Genomic DNA, 10,526 nt, shown 5'->3' on the forward strand with positions numbered 1-10,526 from the left:
TGAGAATTACATGTTTACCCACAAGGATGAATAAGATTGTGCTATGTCCTAGAAAGCCCAGATCAACAAGTTCATACGAACATTGGAACAAGTTGGTATGATCATCTAGTTGTATATGAAGGAGGAAAGAAACTAAGAAATCATAGTGTATGAATTACACCTGGTGAGGCATAAGTTCAGCTTTCCAGGAGTTAAACTTTTTTCTTCGTTGATTTAAATAGGATTAGTAGGAAAAAAAAGAGTTTATACTTTTAAACTAGGCCTGTGAATTCTATTAAGGAATTTCCAAACTTTCACACCACCTCCTTATGTCAGGACAGGAGTTTTGGATTCAGAGCATCTTTGCTAAAAAGTACTGAAATAGAAGTTTGCAAATGCTACTTTGTTTGGGAAACATCCATTTAAAGTTTTAACAACAAGGAAGAACACAATTTAGTTTTGAATTCTAACAGCTCTGAAATATCAGGCTTATTTTAATTATTATTTAATTATTATAGGAAATAAACTCATAGTTAAAAGTCAATTGTATTCCCACAATGACAAATATAGAGTAGTGCCTTTAAAACCAGGTACCTCTGTTTTTCATCTATTTTGATCAGATTTGATCAATGGGTTCCAAAGTTGCACAAAGATGAGTGTTATGATCAGGTAATCTTACTATCTTTCAAATAGGAAACCTCATCTGTAAACTACACAATTTTTACAAAACAAAACAAAAAAAGCCAATATTATGCTTTCTCATAATTTATAAATGTTTTATATAGTTGAGGAATGGGATACATATAATGAAATATTCCACTATCCTAAGAATAAATCTGCAATTTTCAGGACAAATCAAGCATAGAGATTTGACCAAACCAGAAATACAGATGTATATACAAGAAGTTTACAACTTTCCTAACACTTAACAAATGTTATAACAGCTGGCTCCGGAAGTTTGCATTTCCTAAAACAAACTGAAGAATTTGCCAAAAAATAGCTATTATTTTTAATTTTTTAGTTCAGAAAGATATTTGTCAGTCTGAAATAGACCTTCCTTGCACAGGCCAGGATGAATACGAGCAATTCCAGTACTTGTTAATGTTCACTGAGAAGACCTAAGGATTTTAGTTCAAGCTACTCAGTGTATACAAAATAAGATGAAAGTGGCCATGTCCAACTTTGTTAACATTGTCTACATGTATATGAACCAAGTGTAAACATTTCTGAATGTACACTAAGCCTTATTAAACAATGACTTTGAAAACTGTGATATGGTCTTCCAATACGCTTTTCTGACCAGTGCATTGACTTCAAGCAATGGAATTTGTAAGTTCAGAGTCTATCCTTTTTCTGCTTTATACCCTTGAAATGTAAAGGAACGTTTCCATAAGGGAATGCTTCAGAAGACCTTGGTTTCTTTGTGGTCAATTACATGGTAAAGATATCTGCAAAAGGAAAGCACTGAACTGCCTTGTTATTTCACAAATATCTATTGCAAGTGAAGCTGCCAAGCCCTGAACACTTAGAACATTAAATGTACATTATAGCCATGACTATTGATTGGACTAATATTTTCTTAAAAGAATGCCTTGGCAATTCACTGTCATAGACCTAAATCAAATAGTTTGACCAATAGTTCAAATAGGAGTTAAATCTGATGTTTGCTTGGATTTGATTCATATTCTTGCAGCCATTATGATATCCACTGTAAGCTACCAGTTATCACAGGTTTGCTCCACATTTGATCCATACCACTTAAGAGCAATCCAAGCTTGCTGAATTGTTTTCAAATTGCGATAAACAGAAGAGAAACTTTGCTTTCTCTCGCCTTCTCTACTTAAGGTTACACCACCTTTGCAAGCTTAAAATTGAAAGCATAAATAAATTGTAAAGACAGTTTGAAGTCATCCTGTAATACAACTTCTTAAGATACATAGACAATTTAATACAATGCACATATGTATCAATATATGAAATGCCACATGGTGTCAGACAAGTAATGTATGTAGAGCAGTGTCTTCTCTCTAACAATGGCTGGGAAGGGACAAACCCCTACAATTTCTAGTAAAATTCATTAAATATTATAATAAAATAAATAGCAAATATTTAGTTTGTCCAAAAAGGGACTTCCTTCTAGATCTCAGCATTAAATAGCTTTATAACCATCAGTATTTCTTCCTTCTATTTTCCCTTATTTTCTGTTAAACTCCATATTCTTGTTTGTTTGGTAGCTATCCTATTAATCTCTCAGTGTCCATGACAAATGCTGGCAATAAGTTTCAGATGCTACATATGCATTTACTTTTTCATTTTCTAATCAGCTTTTAGTTTAACTGAGTGTGGGTTTGTTCTGCTATTAAAAAATTATAATTGGGAGAGCTCAATGGGTTTATTCTGTATTTCTCATTTCCGATTTTTACAACATTCCTTATTCATCTGTTTTTAAACATGAATTTTTTACATTTCTCTCTACGTAGAAGTCTTTGCATGTCATGGGTCATTTGCAGACTTTTGGCCTTTTCTTCTTCTGCATAAGTAAAAATCTTTGCTCTGAAAATGTATGGTCACTTTTCAGTACCTGCTTCCTCACAGAACTCTACTTGTACCCTATGAAAATCTTACACTGCACTTGAAGCCACCTCACAGTTGTGTGCACTTGTGCATTAGCAAGTTGAATGAGTCATCCGATTTGTATGCGGGTGTGATGAGGAAGGACAGAGCGTGCCATACACTGAGCTACCATGAGGTCTATAAAATCATGAACGTATTAGACAAGGTACAAGTCTATTTGATTTGCTCGAAGTTCCAAGACCTTTCATTTGGCCTAAAGTTAAACTCTATTTAGTCTTAATCCATCACAGCTATGTTAATTGACATAAACAGATCATTACTGCACTTTTAGGGAAAACAACCTGCAGAGTCAACAATTAGAAGAAAAGGATTGCCATAAGAAACAATGAGGGAGGAAAGAAAACATACTGTGTTCGGCTCATGTCTGTGATTAAGACTAGTATATTCCTACATAGCTGGTACTTGGGTACAGGCAAATGAATATGCAGATGATAAATAGGAAATTATTAGCTTTTTCTCAGTCACAGATACTACATTCAAAAGAGAAACAAAAAGTTGGTGAAGGTGTTCAGGCACAATTTTTTCAATAAATTTCAATTAAATTGCTGCAGTGGAAAACTGTATCTTTCCGTAAATTGCTAGAGTAATAGCACACAGAGCAAAATATCTCATTCTTAGTGCATCCAAACTAATTCTTACTCAAATGTTCCTTATGTTTTCCACTGTCTCAGATTTGTAAACAGAAAAGGACAAAAAGTTTTCATGAGTTTAGCTATCATCAGGAGGATCAGAACTTGGCAAATATCACAGTGGGAAGAAAACACAACAGTCAGACACCTAACATATCTTTCTCTTGAACCTGAGCCCTTTCCTGTGATAAATAACATTTCTTCAAGTAACCAGATGTCCAGGAACACTAACTGTGATATTGGTCAGGATACCTCAGTGGAGGAAGACCATCTGATGTAATAAGAAAGAGGTAAGAGAAAAGTCCAAGCTAGAAAGCACTTTGTTGGGCTATGATCTACAAGGCAATCACTGATGATGTTTTAATAGGTATGTTCCTTCCAAGAAAGCAGCAAAAACGCAAGACATGATCAGCAGAAAATATTTTGCAGGAGTTGAAGCGTTAGAAATGATAACTTTGTTAACAAGCCTTCTGCAAAAAACAGGCAGAATTTGTGTAAATAATTCACCCAGAGTTAAAGTGAATATAACAGATGTGGGGAGAAGTCTATATTCTTACGGTCTCAGCATTCATTGGCTGTTTCTTGAAAGGAACTTCTATTAATGCTTACCGCTTTTATGCAAAGGATAATGTACCCTCCTACCTGCCCTAACTGGATATAGTAAATGGTTTGTGACTGTTTTTCAAAATGTTAGTGCGAGAGACATCCAGCATTAGTTTCTTTCTAGTTCTGCAAATCAATTAAATATATACAGGCTATACTTGGCTCCATACAGAAGCAGGGAAGTTCTATAACTAGAGATGCAATTCAAGTGATTTATCAACTGTAAATTTGTCTAAAACTGCCACATAGCAAGTCAGACATTGTTTCTAGAAATGAAACTCAGGTGTCTGATATTTAAAGGATAAAAATCACTAGCTTGAATTCCTACGTGAACTATTTCCCCTCACATTGATGGAGGCAAATAGTTATTGGAAAATTCATTATCCAGACATATAAGGACTTAATTTCAGGAAAAGCTAACTTTTCAATGTGAGTAGTTTGACACGACCACCACCCCCTTACTCCTCACACACAAATCTAAAGGCAAATACAGCCTATTCAGAGACTGAACTTTAGCTGACTCTTTTTTTTTTTCTGTCATCATCCTCCAACCGCTTTGATGTTACTAGAGATTACATTGAGGTATGATTAGAAGGGATGCTGGAATTGTGCCCACCTCTCCTCCCAGGATTTTTAAGAGAGATGTGAGTAGAACTTTCAGACTTTGGCTAAAGATGAAAGACTTTAAAAATATGAAGTGTGGAAACGTGAAGGGCTCACCACGCTCCCATGTAGAGCTCTCAAAATTTTCTTCAGTGCAATACCTCACATGAGAATCTCCTCAAAGGAAACAGAATAGTTAAAAAATACACATTTAGTATCAGGTGTCTAGATCTATTTTGCAAAGAATCCTGATAGCGAATGTTTTTGACCACTTCCTCAATTGGAGTTAAAAAAAAAAGGCAAGAACATGTTATTCTAAGGGAGAAATACCTCGAAAAGATATTTTGGGAAAACATTATAATAGAAAAACAGACCCTTCCTGGTAAAGATTAGTAGGATGCATATATTCATAAAGGAAAGGGACTGCTTGCATTTTTCTCAATCTCCGCTGGTTCACATGGTGAAGGAAGTCTGTTTTGGGATGGCTTTTAACAGTCTCCAGCTGAACATCCTATGTGTTCCACCAAACTCAGTACACATTTACTTATTTAAGCAGACTGACTTCCTCTTCCTACTCCATCAGAGACTACCTGCATTATCACTACAACGCAAAAACCCAAATAGTAATTCCACTCAATTTTTTGAAGCTATTCAAAACCCAACTCTTCGCCAGCTCCTCTCTTTCATACCATTGTGAACAGGGAAACTTAACTGAAACTGGGGATGGGATTACGTTTGGCACACATACTTTGAAAGAAGCATAAAGAAAGCAAAATCCCTTTATGGAAGGAACCAGATAGCCAAAAGAAGTAAAGCCTCCAATTCAAACACAACTAAATTTAAACATATGGTAACTATACTGTGAAGGCTTAAGCATCTAGCAAAGCAAGCAGACAGCCTTGAATGCAGAAACAGCAAGGTAGCCCAGGAACAAGCACCTTTAGTAAGGTGCCATGAAAAAAGATAGCAAGAGGTTTTTGTGGCTCAGGATGGTTGAAAAGGTTATAGAGCTTTGGGCAACTCTTACTCATTATGTCTTCCTCTTATCTATTACTGTCTGAGTGAGGGAAATAAAAGTTCGTATTGTATTTCAACCTTCTTTTAACGGTATTGACTGCACCATTAGCTTCTCCTCCTGACTGGAATAGCATCATAACGCTTTTCAGCCATTACTGGGATGCCATTCACATCAAAAGGAGGCAGCAATCAAAAGTTGCAATGCCATCTTCGTTTATCCTGAATCCTGCTACTGTGTATCCAACAGTCAGGTGAGGAACAGGTATAATCCAGCCTTTGCTTGCATGGAGCTTGTATTATCATCCCTGTTTATAAACACTGTGAAATTTTGTGCTGCATAAAGATTATATAAAAATAGTAATTTGTACATTAGAATCTTAGCTTTGATTTTGCTATCAAATATCCCCTTAGAAAACAGTCAGTAAGGACAGCACTTGAAATACAGTACCCTGCAGTGTGATGGTATGCATTATTCCTGAGAAGTAAATAACCCACACTGGATGCCAGCTCTTCCAGTACCACACAGGAGCTGGAACAGAACCCTGTAAGCTGCAGGTCCCACAACCCCACCAAAAGTCTGCTCAGAAAGCTGCTACTCCCTGAATCTGTACTCACATCTCACCTGTCACATTCTGCAGACTCAACAGAAATAAAAATCTGAATGTCTTTTCTTTAGGAGATGTTTTGTGACCAAACATTGCAACTAGCAATAAAATTGCTGAACTAACCATTAGCTAAGAACCTATTAAGTGCAGCAGTAAGGAAATTATTGTTTTTATATAATGAAAGTGTTAAACGTGAACTTTCCTCAGTCTATCAGAAAATTATGTTTTATCCAATTACTACATGATAAAACTAATTCTAACTAAGACCTGTTGAGCGAGCAGTTTTAATCCTTAATTTTGACCATCTGCCAATGTAAAACTTTGCTCAGATTAACATTTATTAATAATGCAGGGCCTGTGTTGGGAACAAAATCAAAAAACAGTATCTAAATGTGATCATCTATTTTTTCTTTGACTTCATTTTTTCCAGATCACCAACAATGGTAGGACAACAATAGAAAATATCTCTTCTTCATGTTTTATAAATGCTGTGGATAAGTACAGAGCTGAACATGTTCCTGGATATGGTGCAGCACCATCATGCAGCAATTATTCCATGATACACACAGTTTTTCCTGTTTGATGCCTCAGCGTAAGTCTCAGACACAATTCCATAAGGACCTTCCCAGATAAGAATTTCAAAGCAGTCCAGAGAGAGTAGAGTTTGAGCAAATGATTTTGAGTCAGCTTTCTGAATTTTAGATGCAGATTAACTGGTTATTTTCTGCATTACTTTGGTCAAGATCACAGGTGTGCATCAGGTTACTCATCAGATCTTCAAAGGACCATGGAAACTAGAGAAGCAAAGACTAATTAAAGAACAAATGTGCTCTTCTTATTACCAAGCCAGTGGTGTCCTAACTGTGGCTCACAAGTAACACTTTGCACACAAGAACCTCTGCCACTTCTCATACCACAAGCAATAAGGGAGGTAAAGGCAAGGACCCTAAAGAGGCTTTGAGCAGGAGACTGCACTAGATGACCTCGTGAAGTCTTTTCCAACTCACATGATACTTTAAAAAATGTCATGTTCCAACAGAGTGGCACTTGTTTAGTATTGTTACTTATAATCCAGAAGTAATCATAACAGTAATTAAAAAAATCCCATACAACTACTTAGATCTTCACATTTAGCAAGATTTGGCTTATTAATAGTTTTCTTCTTTATTAAAATGAGTAATGTTTTCTAAATTTGTGACTTTTCCAAGTGGTGAGATTTAGTCTATATTCCTTGAGAAAAAAAATATACTATCAAATATCTAATATATATGTAGTGCTTCTCAAACTCACAAATGTTTTTTCTGAGTTGCACACAACTCACAGACACTGTAAAGCAAAATACTTGAAAAGATCTAAGTTTGTGCATTTCATTATTACAGTGGGAAATGTCAAAACAAAAGCATTTTGAAGAAAGTACTAAAATAGCTTCTTCACACATCTTAACGGGGTCATTTGAATATGAAGGTGGGTGCTTTCAGCTGTAAATTAAATATTCTAACATTTGTTCCAGAAGCAGATAGGAAGCTATGGAAAATTAGGCAGTTACATAAACTGTCTTCTGTTCTTAAATGAATGAGAAGGAAACAAATATCCCAAGATTAAGAACACCTCATGAAAAACAAGTATACTGAAAAACAACTGCTCCTGAGATGACTGATCACTTGTTTGGACTTCTGGCCAGATACTGGAATGCATGTTAGTGTAATACGTCCTGACTAAATCAGCTGCAGTGAAAAGTAGGCTTACGGTAAGAAATATGTATATTAAATTATTTACCATTTCCCAGGCACTGTACTCAGTTCCTTATATATTATGCTAGAATTCCTTGGGCCATCTATTACTTCCCCCAAGGCTTGATTCTGCACATATGAAGGCAATGGGTATCTTACTCTTGACTTCAAGTGGAGAATGACTAAGTTTTGAACTTGATTTACCTAAAGTATGAAAACAACCTCAGGTTTATCACAAATTGAAGGCTTGGCTAACATTGTATTGTTATTCTTACTACAACTCTTGACCTTACTCACTAAGTAACTAGCTAGAGACACAAGCCCAAATTTTGTTCTTAATAACAGCAGCAAAAATCCAGCCTTCCCTGAAGCCAGGGAACAGGAGTAGATCCACACCTGTGAAATTTCCAGGAGGAGGCTCTAGCAAGAAACATCCATAGATCACCTAAAGGAGACTGTCCCCTCAATCACACTGCATCTGAGGAGAGACTGAATCATCACAATAGCTCTGGCTCCTGATAGCAAGCACTGACTTTGCAGCAGGGCTTTTTCTTGGACAACACTTCTCTAATAATTCTCAGAATGACGTTTTCTGAGAAGGGCAATGTCAACTGGAATCATGATATATTTTTGGGACATTCTTTAGAGGGGAGTAAGAAAAATATGCCTTCACGCTCCATATGCCTTTGGCCTATTATGGCTTTGACTCTTCTGCTGGAATGGTATCTGCACCACAGAAAATCTTACAACCTGATGCACTGAATCCAGTCAAGCATAAGCAAAGATTGCTGTTGCTTTAAATTTCTGGAGGAATGCTGCCTCATAATTTTGTTCTGAATTTTCATAGAAAAAATGGTGAAGTTTGTGCTCCTTCGAAGTGGCAATGTGTTGTGTGACCAGTGCTGGGTATCCAAATAGGAATAAATTGCTATAAGTACATTTGTGATACTCTCAGTCTTGTCTGTTTCTGTATTCTCTTTCAAGCTACAACAGAAAGCATGTTTTGAATCAGGAAATAAGCAATCACCCATCTCTCAGCTGGGTGGCCCTGACTAACCTCAGATAATGTTTTGCACAGCTTCTTCAGGAAAGGTAGAAAGTGGCCAGGCAGAAATCTCTAGCCTACTGATCAGGAAATTCTCTTGGATGTGGGTGTGAATACCTTCCAGAAAAGTTGAGAATTAAATTCAGAATATCCTCCAGCTACCACTCTCTATTCACAAAAGAAAGAATATGCCTAACTTGCGCTTTGAGGAAAAAGGGACATCAGCGACCACCTCCAGGAGGTAATTCAGCACTGCAGATCCTGTGTAAGTGGATGTGTCCCTGCAGACTGGAAGAAATAGTCTGAGGAATGGGATTTGAGATTCTCCCTCACCTCATTTTAGCTATCGGCCTAGATTCCTTCTTAGCAGTTGACCTTTACAAATCTTTCACTTCAAACCCACTGTTGAGGGAGTGTAATAATAAAAACTGGGTTCTGAAGTCTAATCCAGGGGTAAAGTGCCTAAAAACATACGTGTTATGGTGTCAAATTTTACTGAATCTGGCCTTTAATTTCTTTTTTTTCTTGTTACCAAGTAAGAACATCAAAGGCAAATTATCGAGATATTGCCAGCATAGAAATAAATCTGTATTAATTATTACTTAAATCAGCTAGTGCAGACTTAGATATACTTTCCTTCCTAAGGTCAGTCTTGATTTCTTTAAATAAAAGATTTTTTTAAAACTTAGTTTATCTTACAGGTGTAAATTTTGGATTAGAAACATGTAAAATAAGATAGAAGTCCAGCAATTGAAAAGATTTGACAGTGAAAATTCTGTGGCTGCTCCACCCTGTCCTACATAAATGTTAAAATGAAGAGTAGCAGGAAGGCATGTGTGCTCTTAGAACAATTTCTTCTTGTTTACAATTGCAGTAGGCTAAAATGACTCATCGTTCTGTACAAAATGAGAACTGTGTGCTCACAAAATATGTTTTGGTACTATCTGAAAAGCTTCAGTAAATTAGAATGTCAAAATGATATATGCAATTTCTTTGAATATAAATTTGAAAATCATGGTGCCTACAAGAATGTGAAAAGATATACAATTTCTTAGAATTCTGTTTCATGCTGATAAGCTATGGGACAACATCTGTTTTACTTCATAACTGTTCAAAGGGCAGGTGTTATAAAACTAAATTAAGGCCATTGCAATACTTGTCCCTCAGGAATTTCTAAAATAGAACATTTTTCCAGAGTTATAAAAATTATATGTAGCATTTTGGAAAATGTTAAGAACTCTTTTCGTCATGACTTTCTCCTTATACACATAATAAATATAGAGAGTTTTTATGAAAGGCTCCCATATTAAAACATAAACTGTAAAGATATACTTTCCATAAGTTTCCTGTACTAACCACGTGCGTGACAGTTTTAGTGATAATTTCAAAGGCAATAGAATAAGACAAGCACTTTGTGCTTGAAAATTACTCCAAAAATAATTTGTAATGTGTAATTCTGCTCAAATTATGGTTTGGCAGCTATTGTAATATCTATATAAAGAATACATCTTTTCTCAGTTTAATAAAGTTTTGCTTTTCTCTTCCCTTTAAAAACTACCATATATTTCAGTAAGCTATCAAATTGGTTAGAGAATAATGCGTGCAATACATAAACACAAATTCCAATACATATTACAAAAGATGTACCTACACCATGAAGGATTTAATCTATTCTTCAGCC

Source organism: Harpia harpyja, chromosome 3 (genome assembly GCF_026419915.1).
Source record: "Harpia harpyja isolate bHarHar1 chromosome 3, bHarHar1 primary haplotype, whole genome shotgun sequence".
Taxonomy (NCBI): Eukaryota; Metazoa; Chordata; class Aves; order Accipitriformes; family Accipitridae; genus Harpia; species Harpia harpyja.